The sequence below is a fragment of the Triticum dicoccoides genome, chromosome 1B, assembly GCF_002162155.2.
Source record: "Triticum dicoccoides isolate Atlit2015 ecotype Zavitan chromosome 1B, WEW_v2.0, whole genome shotgun sequence".
Lineage (NCBI taxonomy): Eukaryota > Viridiplantae > Streptophyta > Magnoliopsida > Poales > Poaceae > Triticum > Triticum dicoccoides.
The window spans coordinates 573879015-573898653 of record NC_041381.1 but is presented as its reverse complement, the minus strand read 5'-3'; the positions used below and the strand labels follow the sequence as shown (position 1 = coordinate 573898653).

General features: G+C 48.1%; 1 pseudogene; it reads right to left on the bottom strand.

Annotated features, from left to right (window-relative positions):
- Window positions 1–2202: 2202 nt before the first annotated feature.
- LOC119350633 overlaps window positions 2203–19639 on the bottom strand; it is a 26790-nt pseudogene continuing 9353 nt past the window's right edge.

The following is a 19639-nucleotide window of genomic DNA, read 5'->3' as shown; positions in this document are numbered from 1 at the left end:
GTGTTGAATTTCATCCTAACTTGATGATAGTGCGTCCTGCCATCAATCTGACACCTTCTATTTTGTGCAGGTGAAGAACAAGTGGAAGGCTACGGAAGCTCACCTCTTAAAGATCCTGGAGCTATGCACGAGGTTGTACCATCTTGGCGATGAGAAGACGAAGGCGAAGCTCAAACCTGACCACGACAGGTTGAAGCTGGACATATATGTTATGATAAAAGAGATCAAGGAACTTCGCGACCATCGACCCTGATAGCTGTAACTGAATCAATTAAGAAGTGGACTAAAAGTTTCTTATTTTGTCTTGCGTTACCTCGTAGTCAGTTAACAAACGTGATTTGAACATTAACGTAATCGCCGATTCGAGCACTGTTTTTAAAAGCATGGGCGTCAAGTCTATGCAGACAAGGTTCTTTGTACCAACTAGATTCATGTCTTGTGCACACCTGAAGGCATGGACATTCCTGCCTTTATTTGTTTTAGTGTTTCGGGTCACAGGCACGGGCATGAAGCGCTCAAAGGCATGGTCGGTGGTATTACATAGAGTCACGCTAGCGTGTGACTCTATCAGACGGAGATGCACATGCGTTTAGCCCACGGAGATGAACCTTTGTCTTACGCATAGTCATGGGTGTTTACTCTATGAGGCACGGAATGACCTTTGTAAGGTTCGCTGTTTTAAAAATCTTATATCCTTGTATTTAAAATCACGGACGTGAACTCCCGACGCACACGTTTCCGTATTGAGTTGTGCCACACTTCTTTCTTGATGTGTTACGTATATTATGCGATATAAAAGATGTGGACGTTCGTGGCTATCTGTATTTCATTGTTTCATAATGAAGCACGGGCATGCTTTTAAAAAAGCACAAGCACGTCTCGATTTGCAGAAAACAGCGCTGTCGTGGTTCTACAGGATGCTATGTTCTAGGCTGTGCAGCATGTTTCCACCCAAACGTTCACCACACTATACATGAGCAAGCATATAGAGAGATGCACAAAAAGTGGACTACAAGAGGCACGAGGAGGCATATTGATTAACATCATCAGAAATGAATCACATTAAACAAGTCTGTCTTTGTGGATCTGTTTGACGCCGGAAGCACGGTTCTACGATCATCTTGCCTCTGCAAGAAGCAAAATTTTCCAGGGGCAAGCTGACAATTAAGTCACTAGAAGATTCAAGGCCGTGCCTCTGCTTTGCAGATGATTCTGCTTAAACACAGACAAAACCAAGTAAGAGAAGTCATGGTAGAAGCACTATTCTACATGCCATACAGGCACGACCGTGATTCCACAGTCATACCTGTTTGCTCCATCACAAAGTAAGTGTCGTGCAATGATAACAGACACACAGTCTTACAGGCACAAGAGGCACGAACACCTCTGTATTGTAAAATATCTAATCTAACAAGTTATTTGGATAGGCACGGCCGTCACATCACACGTGACTGCATGTTCCAGGTGATTTTATTCACTCGCTCTATTCACAAAAGGAAATCCAAACTTACAGACGGTGCACAAAAACATTAAAACTTGTTAGTTTTTTGAGCTGCTGAATTGCTTCCCGACTCAAGAGCACACAAACACGTTCCTGACAACATCACAGACAGTGCCTAAAGTACAAGCTGGAAATCCAAACTAGAAAGCTCACAACAACACCTATCTTTGACAGCTGGATAACCATTTTCAACATTCACAAGTCAATGGATGCGGGAAATCCATGATTGGGCACTGGTTTGTCCAGATGTGTAATTTTAAATCCAAGTTCATATGCCTACAATACCCCGACAATATAAGACGAGCACGTCTAGAAGCCTTGTTGCCCCATTGAAGCGCCTCTTCTTGACATTTATAAAATCCTTCAGTGATGTTGTCTGGGGGGGAGAGAAACTTAAGCCTCATAGTCTCTAACTCCTTTGCATTCAGAATAAAGAATGTTGCAAATTCAATGTTTTTGTTGCAGTGTACATATTTTTCCAGTGTACGAATGTCATGCTGTTTGAGAAACACCCGGTGCTTGTGCCGCCACTTGTTTGTTACACCTTCCTCACGGCAAACTCCTCCCTGGAAATGCATAAAGAGTGAGAATATTCGAGGACTACAAGGGGAAAGAGAGGCGTCCAATATAGTACACTATGCATTGTTTGTGCTTTCAATGCGTCTCGAAATCATTTTACCTCGATAAACAAGTTCTCTAGGCTAGGAAAGCATCTCATCAAGGCAACAACCTTGTTCAGATTTAATGACATGTGGATAAGCAGGGTCTTCACAGATTGATAGGCTGACTATAGACAAAGCCTGCACCAAGCACATATCATAAAACTAGATGGATAAAAGTTTACATGGCATGAAACTCGGGCAGTGGAACGAATGCAAGTAAAGAGTATATAGTGCAAAAGGTGAGTACCTTGATAACTGTAGAGCCAAAAGCAATCTTGGATTCAGGAGATCCTTCATAAAAATTGCCCAGACACTCGAGTTTAGGTGCAGAGAAGGCAGTTATCTGCAACTGCCGGCTCTGAATATCGTGAATCAGTCGTTTAAGTGAGGGCGCATCCTCAACAACGAGTTCACCATTCTCATAAAGGATACAGATGGGTTCAACTTTGGCTGAGTTTATTCTGATGCAGTGGTCCAGGTTATTGCAAACAAGCAGGAGCCACTCGAGGGCAGGGAAACCATGGTTGATTATGCTTTGCAGTGAGACGTCTGATATATCAACCTCCAAAAATGAAAGCCTCTTAAGCAGTGGAAGTTTGAACGATTGTGCATACTCATCAGGTATCTAGCAAAGAGCAAATGTGACGGTGTGCAGCGAGGAAAACAACAACGTGGAAGTCGGTGGCGAGGCCGCGGACAAACATAATTCGTGCGGTAGTGTGATGGTTTTTCCCATGAAACGTGGGAACATGTAGTAGAACTCGAGAACCTGCAGATTCTTCAGTCTTGGGGATCGAAGCCAGGCGTTGACTGTAGAGGGTCTGCAGTGGAGGTAGCACGCGGGAATGCAGAGGCGATGGACTGCACCCCCATGGGCGGAGAGGATGGTTTCCGGAAGGCATGATCCACCAACGTCAGGCTAAAAATTGCACCGAGTTCCAAAATATCTAATCCGAATGACATCCTTGCTGGGGAGCATCGAGACTACGTCGATATGAACTATTTCTAGAGGCATAAAAAGACGACCGACAGGGATCTCACTGCAGTCAAGATTCATAGGAGTGGCGCGCCACAGAGGGCGCCACCGACGTGCGAGGATTTGAGTGCGGGTTCCCTCCTTAGTGGACAGACGGGAGATGATCTCACCGAGGACACAGTCCGGGAGGTCGCTGATGCGGTCCGGGCAAGACTCCTGCTTCTCGGGACCACTCGGCGGGCCCGCGCCGCTTCTGGCTGCCACCGCCATGCCGCCAGAGGACGAAGTCGCTGGTGGCCCGAACCTCGCCTTCTTGTTGCCCGGGGCACCTCGCCGGATCTCCATCCACGTCTCCGTTGCTGGATTCACGCCGCCTGCGAGCACCGCTATATGTGGCGTGGATCTGAAAAACTACTAGGTCTTCACTACACGCAGATCCAGCGTGTGAGGAAAGAAGGGGAGGGGACATCGACCAATTGGACGACAACTTTAAATTATATCTTTCCTTCACTATTGCGGTGGAAAACAAAAAGAACGGTCATTTTCCTTCACTATTGCGGTGGAAAACAAAAGAACGGTCATTTTCCTTCACTATTGCGGAAGAAAACATACACAGGCACGGGTGGACAGCCCAACAAAGCATGGTGTGGTATTATATAGAGTCATGTTCGCTTGGGTTTGTGTTCCGAATGATTCCGTCGACTCGTTCAGACGGAGAGGCACGAATGTTTGGGCTCATAGGCACGAGCATGCAACGCTCAAGGGCATGGTCCGTGGTATTACATAGAATCATGCTCGCCTGTGACTCGATCAGACGAAGATGCACGGGCGTTTAGCCCACAGAACTAAACCTTTGTGTTACGAAAAGCCACGGGCGCTTACTCTGTGAGGCACGGAATGCCCTACGTCACAGACGCAGACTCCTTATATTTAAAAGCACGGACGTGAATTCCATAAGGACACGGCTCCGTATTGAGTCGCGTAACGGTTCTTTCTTGATTCTACTTATATTATTCGATGAAGGCGTGGACATTCGTGCATGTCTGTGTTTCAGGATCGCAAGCACGGGCATAAAGCGCTTAAAGGCATGGAAAGCTATTACATACAGTGACGCAGAAAGATTTTTTGTTTGTATTCCGAATGGCTCGGTGGACTCGGTCAGAAGAAGAGGCACGCACGTGAAGACCACGGAGGTATGGGCACGTATGTGCGTTTATTACGGAAACCTAACAAAATCGAGTTTATATGTCAACACTTTCTGCTTAATCTGTGAGACACGTAACAGCCCATTCGAGAGACAGAAAGGGGCACACGTTTATTGGCGCATTTCCACATGACTGGCTACTATGACGTAAAGCAGCATAAACATAAAAAGATAGAAAGGTAGACTAATTTCATCAGTTGCAAGCTCCTTCATGGCTCCTCAAGGACAACAAAGACAAACAAAGCGTACAAACAGTGCAAACAGAACAACAGTTGTTCGACAAGGTTTTAATTTTTTATGGCTCGTACATACATTTAAAGAATCTGTTCCACGCCGGAAGCACGGGTGGGCAGCACACAAATACATCGTGTGATGTTATATAGAGTCATGTTAGCTCGTGTCTATGTTCCGAACGATTCAGCCAACGGAGAGGCACGGACGTGAACCAATGGAGGCATGTTGTTGTATTACATAGAGTCACGTACGAGCTTTTACTACAGAAACACAACAGAATTGGATACAGATGTGAACCCTAAGAGTTTACTTTCTTCGACATTGGATGGACGATCCGAGAAACACTGTCCTTAAAAGCACGGGCAAGAACTCTGTACAACCACGGTTCTGTACCAAGGAGCAACTGTCAAACGCATGGAAGTGAAGCAAAGAGGGCCACACTTTTAGTAATAGAAGAAGCACTCTATCGGCTGGCATTGCTCCTTTGTCAGGCGCACAGTAGGACGGCTGTGGAAGGCACGCTTTCCAGGCAGAGAACGAACGTCACGATGCCACGACAAGGTGAAATCATGGTTCTACAGATGCACTGTTGAATAGTCACGGCTTTGATTATACAATATGCACTTTTGAACATGCAGACCAGGAACGGGTGTGCCCCTCCAAGTTTTAATTTTTGACGACACATACATACATTAAAAGAATCTGTTCCACGCCGGAAGCACGGGTGGGCAGAACACAAAGGCATCATGCGGTATTATATACAGTCATCTAAACTAGTGTCTGTCTTCCGAACGATCCCGTTGACTTGTTCAAACAGAGAGACAAGCGACGTAAACACGCGGAGGCATGGTGTGGTATTACATAGAGTCACGTCTGTGCGTTTACAATGCAACCGTGAGAGTCACGATTGAACATTCACCAGTGGCATGGCCGTGGCTGCCCGTGCCCTTCAGTTATTTTTATCTCTCTGTCACGCAGCAGAGAAGCATGCTTGTATGCTTACAACATCCACGTTCAGAAACAAAAGAAACAAAAGGAAACCTGTGCCTCTGATATTTTTTGCCGCCGAGTAAAAATACATAAAGAAACAAAAGGCGTTGTTATTTAAATTTGTTTTCTTTCTATGACTGCATCAAATTAACTTACAAGCCGTTCTTATAACCACACAACGAGAAAATAAACAATCGACACCAGCCCGCCCTCCACACCGATCACTTGCTATTTCATCGCTCCACGTGCAGCATTGTTTTTGAATGTTCAGCGATCCATTCTTCCTTCTCGACAATTGTGAACCCCACAATTCTGCATACCTATTCAACCTATTTGCCTGCAATATTAACATTCATACATAAAAACAAAGCGAAAGATTGCGGTCATCACTGTTTTTTGCTTACACCCTGTTTAGCCTACATTATTACGTTTTAATTTTCCTTTTCGTACTGCTCTCCGGTACCAAAAAGTCTCCACTCAGACCTTTCCTTTTTGAAAATGGACTGCGCAGATTCTGTGCCTTGTCCCGGGCTTCCCTGCACGCATTCTGTGTGCCTGGCTTGTGTGATGTTCGATTCTGGCGTAGATGCAAGACTTTGGTAAGTGCTCCTGCTGTTAGTGGGGTTGTTGGAGTTGCTGGTGAAAGGATCGATATGGTTGACTAGAGGGGGGGGTGAATAGGCAACTAACAATTTTTAGACTTTTCTTTAACAATTTAAACCTTGCAATGAAATAGGTTGTCTAGATGTTCAACTACGTGGACAACCTATATGATGAAAAGACAATGAGCACACAAGCAAGCAATGGATATAGCACAAGTAAGCTTGCAAAAGTAAAGGGATAAGATAACCAAGAGTGGAGCCGGTGGAGACGAGGATGTTTTACCGAAGTTCCTTCCTATTAAGGGGAAGTACGTCTCCGTTAGAGCGGTGTGGAGGCACAATGCTCCCCAAGAAGCCACTAGGGCCACTGTAATCTCCTCACGCCCTCACACAATGCGAGATGCCATGATTCCACTATTGGAGCCCTTGAAGGCGGCAACCGGACCTTTACAAACAAGATTGGGCATATCTCCACAACACTTGGAGGCTCCCAATAATCCCGCGAAGCTTCACCACAATGGAGTATGGCTTCGAGGTGACCTCAACCATCTAGGGTGCTCAACACCCAAGAGTAACAAGATCCGCAATGGATAAGTGGGGGGAATCAAATATCCTGTGGTGGAAGTGTAGATCGGGTACTTGTCACCCAATCCCGAGCAAATCAACAAGTTTGATTGGCTAGGGAGAGAGATCGAGTGAAAATGGAGCTTGGAGCAACAATGGAGCTTAGAGATAGAAGAGGTAGTCAACTAGAGGTAGAAGACACCCCTTATATAGTCCTGGAAAAAATCCAACCGTTATCCACATGTTCAGCCCGCGCACATGGTACTACCGCTCCAGGGGCGCGCTACTACCGCGAGGCTGTGCGGTACTACCATGGCTAACCACAGTACTACCGCGACAGCAACACAGGCTAGAACTAGCCTGATAAGGGGGCAGTACTACTGCTTGCGCGGTACTACTGCACCCACCTGCGGTACTACCGCAAGGCAGGAAAGTCACGGCCTGGGAAGGGCGCGGATGAAATAAATTACATCCGTGCCTACTTCCGCTGAACCGGAGGAGGTACAAAAATCCAACGCGGTACTACCACCCGCGAGGCACGGTACTACCGTGCGGGCGCGGATGTAAAAAATTGCATCCACGCCTACTACCGCGACACTGCGGTTCTAGGTAGGAGGGCCACGGTACTACAACTCCTAGGGAGCGGTACTACCGTGGGCCTCCGCGGTACTACCGCATTGGACGAGCGGTACTACCGTGGAGGGCGCGGATGTAAAAAATTACATCCGCCCCTACTACCGCACCAGAGCAGCACAAGGCCAGGGAGCCGCGGTACTACCGCTCCAGGTGAGCGGTACTACCATGACACACAGCGGTACTACCGCATGTACTTGCGGTACTACCGCAAGCACAGCAGTAGTCGTCAGATTTCTGCACAACCAAGATAACAAAGGGAAGCTCCAAAAAGCAGGGAAAGGAGGAACAAGTGGACATGTTGATTCCACCCAAAACTTTCTGACGCGGACCCCCTCTTAATAGTACGGCTCTCCTACGACTCAAATCCACCAAAGAGAAACGTAGAACAACGCCGACTTCAATAGTCTCCGAGGGGCACCGAATCGTCTCGTGCCTAGATATGAATAACCTGAGAAACTCAAGGCACACGATTAGTCCGCAAATGCATTGTCATCAATAACCAAAACACCTGAGGAAAAAATATGCCCTTACAATCTCCCCCTTTTTGGTGGATTGATGACAACACGGGATTTGCATATGGATAAGATAATTTAGAGCAGGGGCAAACCCCACCTCTCTAAAATATTGACGGGCTCCCCCTAGATGTGTGCACTTTAGATGAATGCTTTGGAATGCATAGCACACAGACTAGGATCAACACTGCCCCTATATTTTAGAGACTGAGACATGATAATAAGCATAGCATAGCATAAATATGGCACAATATAACACAAGCTCGCTAGGATAGATAGAGTGCATATGTCTTACACCATACGAAGTAAAGCTACCGAGGTTCAACCGAGAAAGCAGCAAACACACGACACAAACGAGAAAGCAGCAAAACACACGACACACTCGCAAATCCCTACACTCTCTCCCCCTTTGGCATCGAGACGCCAAAAAGGCAGAGAGGACACCTACACACAAGAGGTGGCTCAAGCGGAGAACTCGTCCCAACCCTCTCCGTCGGTCTCCTCAGCAGCAGGGATGGTCTCCTCGACATCCTCCTCAGACTCAGTCCACCAGTAGCCCTGCTTCTCCATCCACTCGGCTTCTGGAGTGATGTGCTCCTCAGACCCGCCAGACACTGCCTCACCATAGAGCTGCAAGATCTTGTTGTCCCGGCGACGACTCTCCTTGGACGCCACGTGAGTCCTGTACTGCCCCTTGGCTTGCATGCAGAAAAGAGTCTTCATCTTGTCCTTCAGCTTCTTGGCCCATGATGGCATAGAGGCACTCTGGGAAGGTCTAGCAGCATGGCCCTCAGCAACATCCTCGGCGCCAGCATCCTCCTCATCAACAGCAGTCCTAGCAGCAGTCGTCTTGGCGCGAGTAGTGGTGTTGGTCCAGTTGGGTTTGATACGCAGGCAGATGGGCTCATGGCGAACCCAGTCAGGAGCAAGAAACTCCTCATCAGGAAACATCTTCTCCCAAGTCTTCGAAATCAGTAGAAACAGATAGGGCCCATAGATAGGCACCTTGCGGTTGAACACTGCAAACCGGAGCTCACACCACATGATGTGTGAGACATCAAGTGGCTGACACTGAGACGAACGAGCATCCTCGCAGATGAGCATCATGTCCACCATATAGGCATGAACCTTGTCTTTGTCACCGATGCGAGGGAACAAGGAGTTGCGGAAGATGCGATACATGATATCCAGGAAAGGGTTGAGCACCAAAGTTGCCTTGCCATTGGCGAGTGCCTTCTCAACCATGAAAGGGGCAAGTCTGTCCTTGCTGGCAGAATCAGCGTTGGCATGGGGGCGAACACCCACTAGAGAGTCGAGTCCATCATCAGGTAGCAGACAGCTTACGGCCGTTGGTCATCCAGGTCATCCTCCGTTCCTCATCGGAGTGAAAGTAGACAGAGGCAAAGAACTGACAGATAAGCTCAGGGTCATAGTCGAGGTGGAAGGTAATCACATGCTCAATGCCAAACTGCTCCACCAAGTCTAGACCCTCTCCAAAGTAGTCACAAAACTTGTCCTTCCTCATGTGATGCATATCAATCCACTTCACCTCCACATAGGTATTCTGCTTGTTCTTGATGACATCCAGATAGATGTTGGTCTGTTGCTTGTTCCAGAACAGCTCACAGCCTACAAAAGTGGCACGCGGGTGCACATAAGGGTGAAGCTGCCTGAGACGGACATAATCAGCTTGGGCTATCTCATCCATGCCCTTAGCGGGCTCCTTGTGCTTGCTAGCTGAGTGCTTGACATTGCGCTTGGAGGCAGACGAGCCCTCTGGTACTTCACCCGGGTTGCGCAAACGTTTGGAGCCAGTGTCACGACTAGGGTTGGACCGGCGAGAGCCACCACCTGAGACACACACGCAAAACACCAAAGACGCGAAAGGATCAATGCAAAGGCCACAAAAAAGCACAAGAAACACATAGAAGGCATACGAGAAAGTTGGCATGCGATAGATGTGAGCCACGGTAGAACTGCCATTGCATGCGGTACTTAAAGATTAGTACTGCTCCAAACGCGGTAGTACCGTGCGAGGTCACGGTAATACCGTGGTTGGAGCGGAAGTAAACTTTTAGTACGGCCCAGAGCGCGGTAGTACCGCTCCCGAAGGGCGGTAGTACCGTGCAAGCGGTAGTACCGCGCCAGACGGGCGGTAGTACCGCGTCGCATCAGATCGATCCGGCGGTTTGAATCTGAAAAGAACCGCGAACCAATGGCGGTGCTACGGTGATCCGATCTAGCGCAAGACAACAATACAAGAATAAATCCTATGCAATACCAGGCTCCTTCATCCTACTCTTGCAGAGATTAAGCCTAAGAATCTCAAGAACACAGAAGCCTCCCCCAAAACCTAGAAACACTAAACACAATCAACACGGAGAGGGAGTTGGGGAAAAAAACCTTTGTCCATAGCAAGAGCACGTGGTGGGGAACGATCCCACCGGTCGGAATCACAGGAGGGCAGCCGGTGGAGGAGATCCGGTGACGAACGCCGGCTCCGTTCTTGAGCGAGGGAGAGAAGGAGGCGACGTGGAGAGAGAGGACAGCGAATGGGTATGGGGAGTAAAAACTCCCCCTGCCGTCCTTATCCCCACGTGCTCGAACCGGCGCGGTAGTACCGCGTATCATCGCGGTAGTACCGCTCGGGCGGAAGTACCGCGCTGAGGCGGTAGTACCGCTCAACCAGGCGGCAGTAAAAAATTACTGCCGCGTGGTGACAGTAGTACCGTGCTCCCGCAAGCGGTAGTACCACGGCTGGCTGCGGTAGTACCGTAGCTGGCCGCGGTAGTACCGTGAGCTCAAGTCACCGCAAGTTTCAACAAGAGAAGAAAAAGCCTTTGCACGGAAACTTTTCACACACAAGAAACCACAAGAACACGCACACACCAGAGGCAAAAAGACAACAAGAAACCACTAAGCGACAAAGCCTCTCGAGGAGAGAGGGCGGTGGCCGAAGCCACCTATGTTTGAGTTGAATGGTATGGCTCCGCAAAGAATTATCCTAGGGCCCATGAGCAAAACTCGTCTTTGAAGCACAAGTACCATTAAAAATGGCTAATGTGAAAGAGGTGATCGATTTATGCATAATTGGGGGAGGGAGAGTTCATTGAGAGAACAACACTCCCCCTCTGTCCATGCCTACACCTAAACTAGACAACACGTTGAGTGTGGTGGGGGGTGTACGGGTTCAAGTCACATTGCTCAAATCAATGATATTTAGCTCATGCCTTAACTCGCGAAATCTTGCTTCATTCAAGGGCTTCGTGAAAATATCTGCAAGGTTATCATGAGTGTTGACATACTTGAGCTCGATCTCCCCTCGCCTAATGTGATCCCGGATGAAGTGATACCGAATCTCAATGTGCTTCGTCTTGAAGTGTTGTACCGGGTTGAGAGAAATCTTGATGGCACTTTCATTATCACACCAAAGAGGCATTTTGTCACAAATGACACCATACTCCTTTAAAGTTTGCCTCATCCATAGGAGTTGAGCACAACAACTACCGGCTGCCACATACTCTGCTTCGGTGGATGAGAGGGACACACAACTTTGCTTCTTGGAAGACCAACTTACCAAAGAGCAACCAAGAAATTGGCACCCTCCGGAAGTGTACTTCCTATCCACTTTGTCCCCCGCCCAATCGGAATCCGTGAAACCTTCAAGCTTGAAATTTGCTCCTCTTGGGTACCATAAGCCAAAGTTTGGGGTATGAGCCAAATATCGAAAGATTCTCTTGACCGCCACATAGTGACTTTCCTTTGGTGCGGCTTGAAACCGTGCACACATCCCCACACTCAACATGATATCCGGTCTAGATGCACAAAGGTAAAGCAAGGAGCCAATCATAGAGCCATATACCTTTTGATCCACCGCTTTATCATTGGGATCGATGTCAAGTTGGCACTTGGTAGGCATTGGTGTAGAAGCCGGCTTGACATCAGTTAGCTTGAATCTTTTAAGCATGTCTTGAGTGTATTTGGCTTGGTTGATGAAGGTTCCTTCTCTTTGTTGTTTGATGTCAAAACCAAGGAAGAACTTCAACTCTCCCATCGAAGACATCTTGAACTTGGAGGTCATGAGAGCGGCAAATTCCTCATTGAAAGCTTTGTTAGGAGAACCAAAGATAATATCATCAACATATAGTTGGCATACAAACAACTCCCCTTTGACCTTCTTAGTAAAAATAGTGGGATCGATTTGTCCTACTTCAAATCCACGATCTTGTAGCAACTCGGTAAGGTGGTCATACCACGCACGTGGGGCTTGTTTAAGGCCATAGAGTGCCCTATCAAGTTGATACACATGATCCGGGAAGTAGGGGTCCTCGAACCCAAGGGGTTGCTTGACATAAACCAACTCATTAATGGGACCATTAAGAAAAGCACTTTTCACATCCATTTGTTGCAACTTAAAGTTGTGATGGGAAGCATAAGCAATCAACAAACCAATGGATTCAAGACGAGCAACGGGAGCAAAGATTTCACCGTAGTCGATGACCTCGACTTGGGAGTAGCCTTGTGCTACCAATCTTGCCTTGTTGCGAATGATGTTCCCATGAGCATCTTGCTTGTTCTTGAAGATCCACTTTGTTCCAATGACGTTGTGGTTCCCCGAAGGTCTTGGCACCAATCTCCACACCTTGTTGTACTCGAAGTTGTTTAGTTCTTCATGCATGGCATTGAGCCAATCCGAGTCTTCGAGCGCCTCATAGACCTTTTGGGGTTCAACACTAGAGACAAACGCATGATGTCAACAATAGTTAGCTAATTGTCTACGAGTGCTTACCCCCTTTCTTAGAATTCCAACCATGTTTTCCATGAGATGGCCTTGGGTGGTGAGTTTGGAAGTAATCTTCGCGGCACGACGCTCTAATTCTTCCTCGGGATTGGAAGGAGGAAGGTTAACTTGATCATCTTGAGTGTTGTCTTGAGCTTGCTCATGATCTTGAACTTGCTCGAGGGGGAGAATTTGACCTTGGGCATCATTTGGAGGTTCACCTCCATCTTGAGGTTGATCTTGCCCTTGGTCTTGTTCATGAAGGTGAGGGCCTTCACTTTGTTCTTCGGAAGCATGTGGGTCTTGGGGAGGTGATGGCTCCACTTGAGTGGAGCATTGTCCTTCTCCTTCGGCCACAAGGGGTTCCTCAATGGGTAGGATATGACCAATACCCATTCTTCTTATGGCTTGGGGAGGAATTTCATCACCTACATCACAAGTACCACTTTGCTCCACTTGGGAGCCGTTATTTTCTTCAAACTCTACGTTACATGTCTCCTCAATGAGTCCGTTGGACTTGTTGAGAACACGGTAAGCATGAGAGTTTGTAGCATAACCAACAAATATGCCCTCATGAGTTCTTGCTTCAAATTTAGACAAACGAACACCTTTCTTGAGAATGAAACACTTACACCCGAACACCCGGAAGTACTTGAGATTGGGCTTGTTCCCGATGAGTATCTCATACGGAGTCTTGTTCAAGCCTTTGCGGAGATAGAGTCGATTGGATGCATGACAAGCTGTGTTGATGGCTTCGGCCCAGAAGTTGTATGGAGACTTGAACTCCGCCATCATGGTCCTTGCCGCATCCATCAACGTCCAGTTCTTTCTCTATGCAACACCATTTTGTTGAGGGGTATATGGTGCAGAATATTGATTCTTGATCCCTTCATCACTAAGAAACTCATCCAAGGTGTACTTCTTGAACTCGGTGCCGTTGTCACTTCTTATTGTCAAGATCTTTGCATCGTGTTGACGTTGAACTTCATTTGCAAAGTCGATGACGGTTTTTTGGGTCTCACTCTTCCTCTTGAAGAAGTATACCCAAGTGTATCTTGAATAATCATCCACTATCACCAAATAATACTTTCTACCCCCAAGACTATCAAAGGATGGGGGCCCAAAGAGGTCCATGTGAAGGAGCTCCAAGGGTCTCTTCGAGTAGATGATAGTCGTGGGAGGGTGAGTCGTCTCATGAAGCTTTCCTTCGATACAAGCACTGCAAACACGATCTTTGGCAAAACTAACATTCGTTAGTCCATGAACATGGTCCCCCTTGAGAAGACTTTGCAAAGATCTCATATTGACGTGGGCTAAACGGCGATGCCAAAGCCATCCCACATCAACTTTAGCCATTAGGCATGTCGCGGTCTTAGTGGGTTGCTCCGAGAAGTTAACCACATAGAGGCCGTTCTCGACATGCCCAACAAAGGCTACTTTAAGAGTCTTGCTCCACAAGAGGGCCACGGTACCAATATCAAAGAAGGTGGCAAAACCCATGAGTGCGAGTTGACGAACGGAAAGTAAATTGAACGCAAGGGACTCAACAAGCATGACTTTCTCGATCGTTAGATCATGAGAAATGACAACCTTGCCAAGACCCAATACCTTAGAATGTGAGGCATCACCCCATTCAACATTGGTGGGCATAGATGGGATATTGTGCACGTCCACCACCAAGTCCTTGCTCCCGGTCATATGATTTGTTGCTCCACTATCGAGCAACCATGATCCCCCACCGAAAGCAAACACCTACAAGAGATCAATGCTTGGTTTTAGGTATCCATTGAGTAATGGGTCCTTTGATGTTAGTAACAAGGGTCTTAGGAACCCAAATAGACCATTCAATGTACTCATAAGGAGAACCAACAAATTTAGCATAAACATGTCCATCACTAGCACGGCACAACACATCAGAGGGGTTAAAGTCGCCGGCTTTGTTGGGAGAGATGGCGTTGCGCTCTTTGGCTTCACCACTCTTCCCATTGTTCTTCTTCTCCTTGGGAGCACCTTCTCCCTCCTTCACAAAGGTTTGCGTGAGCGGAGGACGTCGATTGGTCTTGCTATTCTTCTCCTTGTTCTTCTTCTTGTTCTTGGACTTGGGTGCGAACCCAACTCCCTCCTTGCCCACAACTTCCTTTTGATTGCTCAAAAGGTCATTTAGGTTCTTCTCGCCTTGTATGCATGACACAAGACCTTTCTCGAGTTGTTCCTTCAACTTGGCATTTTCCTCCACAAGATGCACATGCTCACAACATGGGTTAGTAGCATTTGCATTATCAATTAAGACCATGTGAGGAAATGTGGCCTTTTCCTTGGTTAGCTTAACTTGGAGTTGAGCATGAGACTCCTTGAGGGTGGCATGAGCACCTTTCAAGACCTTGTGGGCCTTGTCAAGTACATCAAACTCCTCCGTGAGTCTAACATGATCAACCCCAAGTTTAGCCTTCTCGGAAGCTAGAACACGAGACACAACAAGAGCATGATCAAGATCTTTCTTTAGTTTAGCATGACCATCGTTGTGTGACTCCTCAAGAGCAAAACGATGCCCACTCTCTTACTCAAGAGCATTAGAGAGATCCGATATCTCATCGGCATAGTCACGACTATGACTTTCCATCTTAGTGATGGTTTCTTCATGAGCCTCGATCATGTCATTGGCTTCACCAAGTTGTTCCAAGAGAGCAACGAAATGCTTCTTGGATTTGCCCTTGAGCTTACTCATGAAGGACTCAAATTCATTGATCTCCTCATTATCAAAGTCATCCGTTGAAGGAGGGTTACGAATAATGGTGGTTTTGATGTTGGGGGTTACCTTGTTGGTGGCCTTAGCCATGAGGCACTTGGCGGTGATGTTCTCGTTAGGTGCATCGAAGAGAGACACCCGAGGAGTTGAGACAATGGCAATGGATTCCATGGCCATTGTTTCACCATCTTCATCATCATCGTCATCCTCATGGTATTCTTCTTGAACCACCAACCCGCGAGAAGGAGTCTTCTTGGTGAAGTTGTTCTTGTTGGGGAAGGACTTGGCTTTGTCTTTTCCAATGTACTTGCCAACATTGTCTTCCCGCTTCTCGTATGGACAATCCGCAACGAAATGGCTGACATTGCCACAGTTGAAACAAGTTCTGACTCGTTGCTTCCCCTTGAGGCCACTTGAGTTGTTCTTGTTGAAGTTGGGTCTTGTAGTCTTCTTACTCCAAAACTGTCTTGAGGCAAGAGCCATGTGCTCATGATAATCATACTTCGTGTCCTCGGGGTTGCTCTCCTCATCTTCCTCCTCTTCTTCTTCTTCCACACTAACCTTGGCCTTCAAGGCAAGGTTGGGCTTCTTTGCCCTTTGGGAACGGAGCACCACATTGTCGGCGGTCTTATCCAAGATGTTCATTGCAACAAACTCATCCAACACTTCACCAGAGGTCATGGAGTGGAAGTCCGGTCTTTGGCGGATGACGGAGGACATGGCCTTGTTGTAGGGCATCATGGCCTTGAGGAACTTGCGCTTGATCCAGTTGTCATCTGTGTCCTTGCTCCCATGATCTCGGAGTGCGACCGCAAGTTTGGTCACTCTTCGAAAGAGCTCACGAGGTTCTTCATCCTCTTTCATTGCAAACTCATCGGCTTCATCTTGCACCACTTCATAGTTGGAGCGTTGAATGCTAGCACTTCCTCGATACAAACGCTCGACACACTTCCATGCTTCTTTAGCCATGACATGAGGTCGAAGATGAGGGAGATCTTCGGGAAGGATAGCATCTTGGATGATGAAGAGAGCACTCTCATTGAATTGATTGTCCACTTCTTCTCGAGGGGTGAAGTTGCTTGGGTCATGAGGATAGAAACCTTCTTCAATAATTCTCCAAAGGTTAGTATTCACATGTTTTAAATGACGCTTGAAGCGATAAACCCAAGAATCATAATTTTCATTTTTCACATATTTAGGAGGAGGACCGGCATGATTCAAATGCGTAGAGGGGATCGGTCCTCTATACACCGGGGGTTCCACATGGGCATAGATGCCGGTGCCATTTCTACCACTAGTAGACGGACTCTTTTCACTATTAGCTTCCCCCTTGTCGGGGTTAGCATCCGTCACCTTGTTAGTGGGATCACCCACTTTCATCGGCGAGGTAGATAGTTTGAGTCCCTCTAGGAATTCAGTAAACATGCTTTTAACCTTGGCCGTCATGGAGGTTTTCAATGTGTCTAAAGCCACATTGAATTCCTCACGAGAGACCGAGGTTCCCCCTTCGGCCGAAGACGATACGGGATTCACACCGGAGTGCTCCTCCGCACCGTCGTTGGTGTCAATCATACTCTTCGAACGACAAAGTCCTTAATAAAGAGACGAGGCTCTGATACCAATTGAAAGGATCGATATGGTTGACTAGAGGGCGGGGGGCTGAATAGGCAACTAACAATTTTTAGACTTTTCTTTAACAATTTAAACCTTGCAATGAAATAGGTTGTCTAGATGTGCAACTACGTGGACAACCTATATGATGCAAAGACAATGAGCACACAAGCAAGCAATGGATATAGCACAAGTAAGCTTGCAAAAGTAAAGGGATAAGATAACCAAGAGTGGAGCCGGTGGAGACAAGGATGTGTTACCGAAGTTCCTTCCTTTTAAGGGGAAGTACGTCTCCGTTAGAGCGGTGTGGAGGCACAATGCTCCCCAAGAAGCCACTAGGGCCACCGTAATCTCCTCACGCCCTCACACAATGCGAGATGACGTGATTCCACTATTGGAGCCCTTGAAGGCGGCAACCAGACCTTTACAAACAAGATTGGGGCTATCTCCACAACACTTGGAGGCTCCCAATAATCCCGCGAAGCTTCACCACAATGGAGTATGGCTTCGAGGTGACCTCAACCGTCTAGGGTGCTCAACACCCAAGAGTAACAAGATCCGCAAGGGATAAGTGGGGGGAATCAAATATCATGTGGTGGAAGTGTAGATCGGGCACTTATCACCCAATCCCGAGCAAATCAACAAGTTTGATTGGCTAGGGAGAGAGATCGAGTGAAAATGGAGCTTGGAGCAACAATGGAGCTTAGAGATAGAAGAGGTAGTCAACTAGAGGTAGAAGACACCCCTTATATAGTCGTGGACAAAATCCAACCGTTATCTACATGTTCAGCCCGCGACACACGGTACTACCGCTCCAGTGGCGCGGTACTACGGCGAGGCTGTGCAGTACTACCGTGGCTAACCATAGTACTACCGCGACAGCAACACAGGCCGGAACTAGCCTGATAAGGGGGCAGTACTACCGCTTGCGCGGTACTACCGCACCCACCTGCGGTACTACCGCAAGGCAGGAAAGTCATGGCCTGGGAAGGGCGCGGATGAAATAAATTACATCCGTGCCTACTTCCGCTGAACCGGAGGAGGTACAAAAATCCGACGCGGTACTACCGCCCGCGAGGCGCGGTACTACCGTGCGGGCGCGGATGTAAAAAATTACATCTGCGCCTACTACCGCGACACTGTGGTACTAGGTAGGAGGGCCACGGTACTACGACTCCTAGGGAGCGGTACTACCGTGGGCCTCCACGGTACTACCGCACTGGACGAGCGGTACTACAGCGGAGGGCGCGGATGTAAAAAATTACATCCGCCCCTACTACCGCACCGGAGCGGCACAAGGCCAGGGAGCCGCGGTACTACCGCTCCAGGTGAGCGGTACTACCGTGACACACAGCGGTACTACCGCATGTACTTGCGGTACTACCGCAAGCACAGCAGTAGTCGTCAGATTTCCGCACAACCAAGATAACAAAGGGAAGCTCCAAAAAGCAGGGAAAGGAGGAACAAGTGTACGTGTTGATTCCACCCAAACCTTTCCGACGCGGACCCCCTCTTAATAGTACGGCTCTCCTATGACTCAAATCCACCAAAGAGAAACGTACAACAACGCCGACTTCAATAGTCTCCGAGGGGCACCGAATCGTCTCGTGCCTAGATATGAATAACCTGAGAAACTCAAGGCACACGATTAGTCTGCAAATGCATTGTCATCAATCACCAAAACACCTGAGGGAAAAATATGCCCTTACAGCTGGCGTCTGATGTCTTCCTCCTGGCCTTGAAGTGCATTGTCCTGAGCCGTTTGATGTCCTCGATGGTGTTGTCAGTGTTGTCGGCCATTTCATTGACCTTGCCCTCTTCTCCTTCTGTGATTTCCTCTTCTCCTCTTCAATCCTCATCCTCTCCTGTACTTTTGGGTTATCCGGGTGTAACGCCCCAGATTCGATGCGCCAGGTGTCTGCCAGTTATTCGTCGTCTTTGCAATGTCTTTTGCTTGCGTGTTGCATTTTATCATGTCATCATGTGCATTTCATTTTGCATACGTGTTCGTCTCATGCATCCGAGCATTTTCCCCGTTGTCTGTTTTGCAATCCGACACTCCTATGTCATCCGGCGTCCCCTTTTGCCTCTTTTCATGTGCGGGTGTTAAACATTCTCGGAATGGCCCGAGGTTTGCCAAGCGGCCTTGGTATAGCACCGGTAGACCGGCTGTCAAGTTTCGTGCCATTTGGAGGTCGTTTGGTACTCCAACGGTTAACCGGGTAACCGTAAAAGCCACCTTCTCTTTGCAGCCCAACACCCCTCCAAAGTGGCCCAAAACCCATCCAAACCCCCTCCATGCTCTCGGTCGTTCGATCACAATCGTGTGGGCGAAAACCGCTCCTCATTTGGAGTCTCCTAGCTCCCTCTACCTATATAAAGGCCCTCCCCTCCCATTTTCACGGATGAAACCCTAGCATAGCCTCCCTCTTGCCCGCCGGACATGTCCGTGCGCCGCCGGACGTGTCCGCCGCCCCAGCCACATCACTCCGACCAATCAGCGCCCGCCACGTCACCTCCGCCGCCGCCCTCAACCTATCGCGCGTCGCCACCTGTCCGCCGACGGCGTCCCCGCGGTCGTGGCCCGCCGAGCCCATCACGAGCCCGCGCGAGCCCATCTG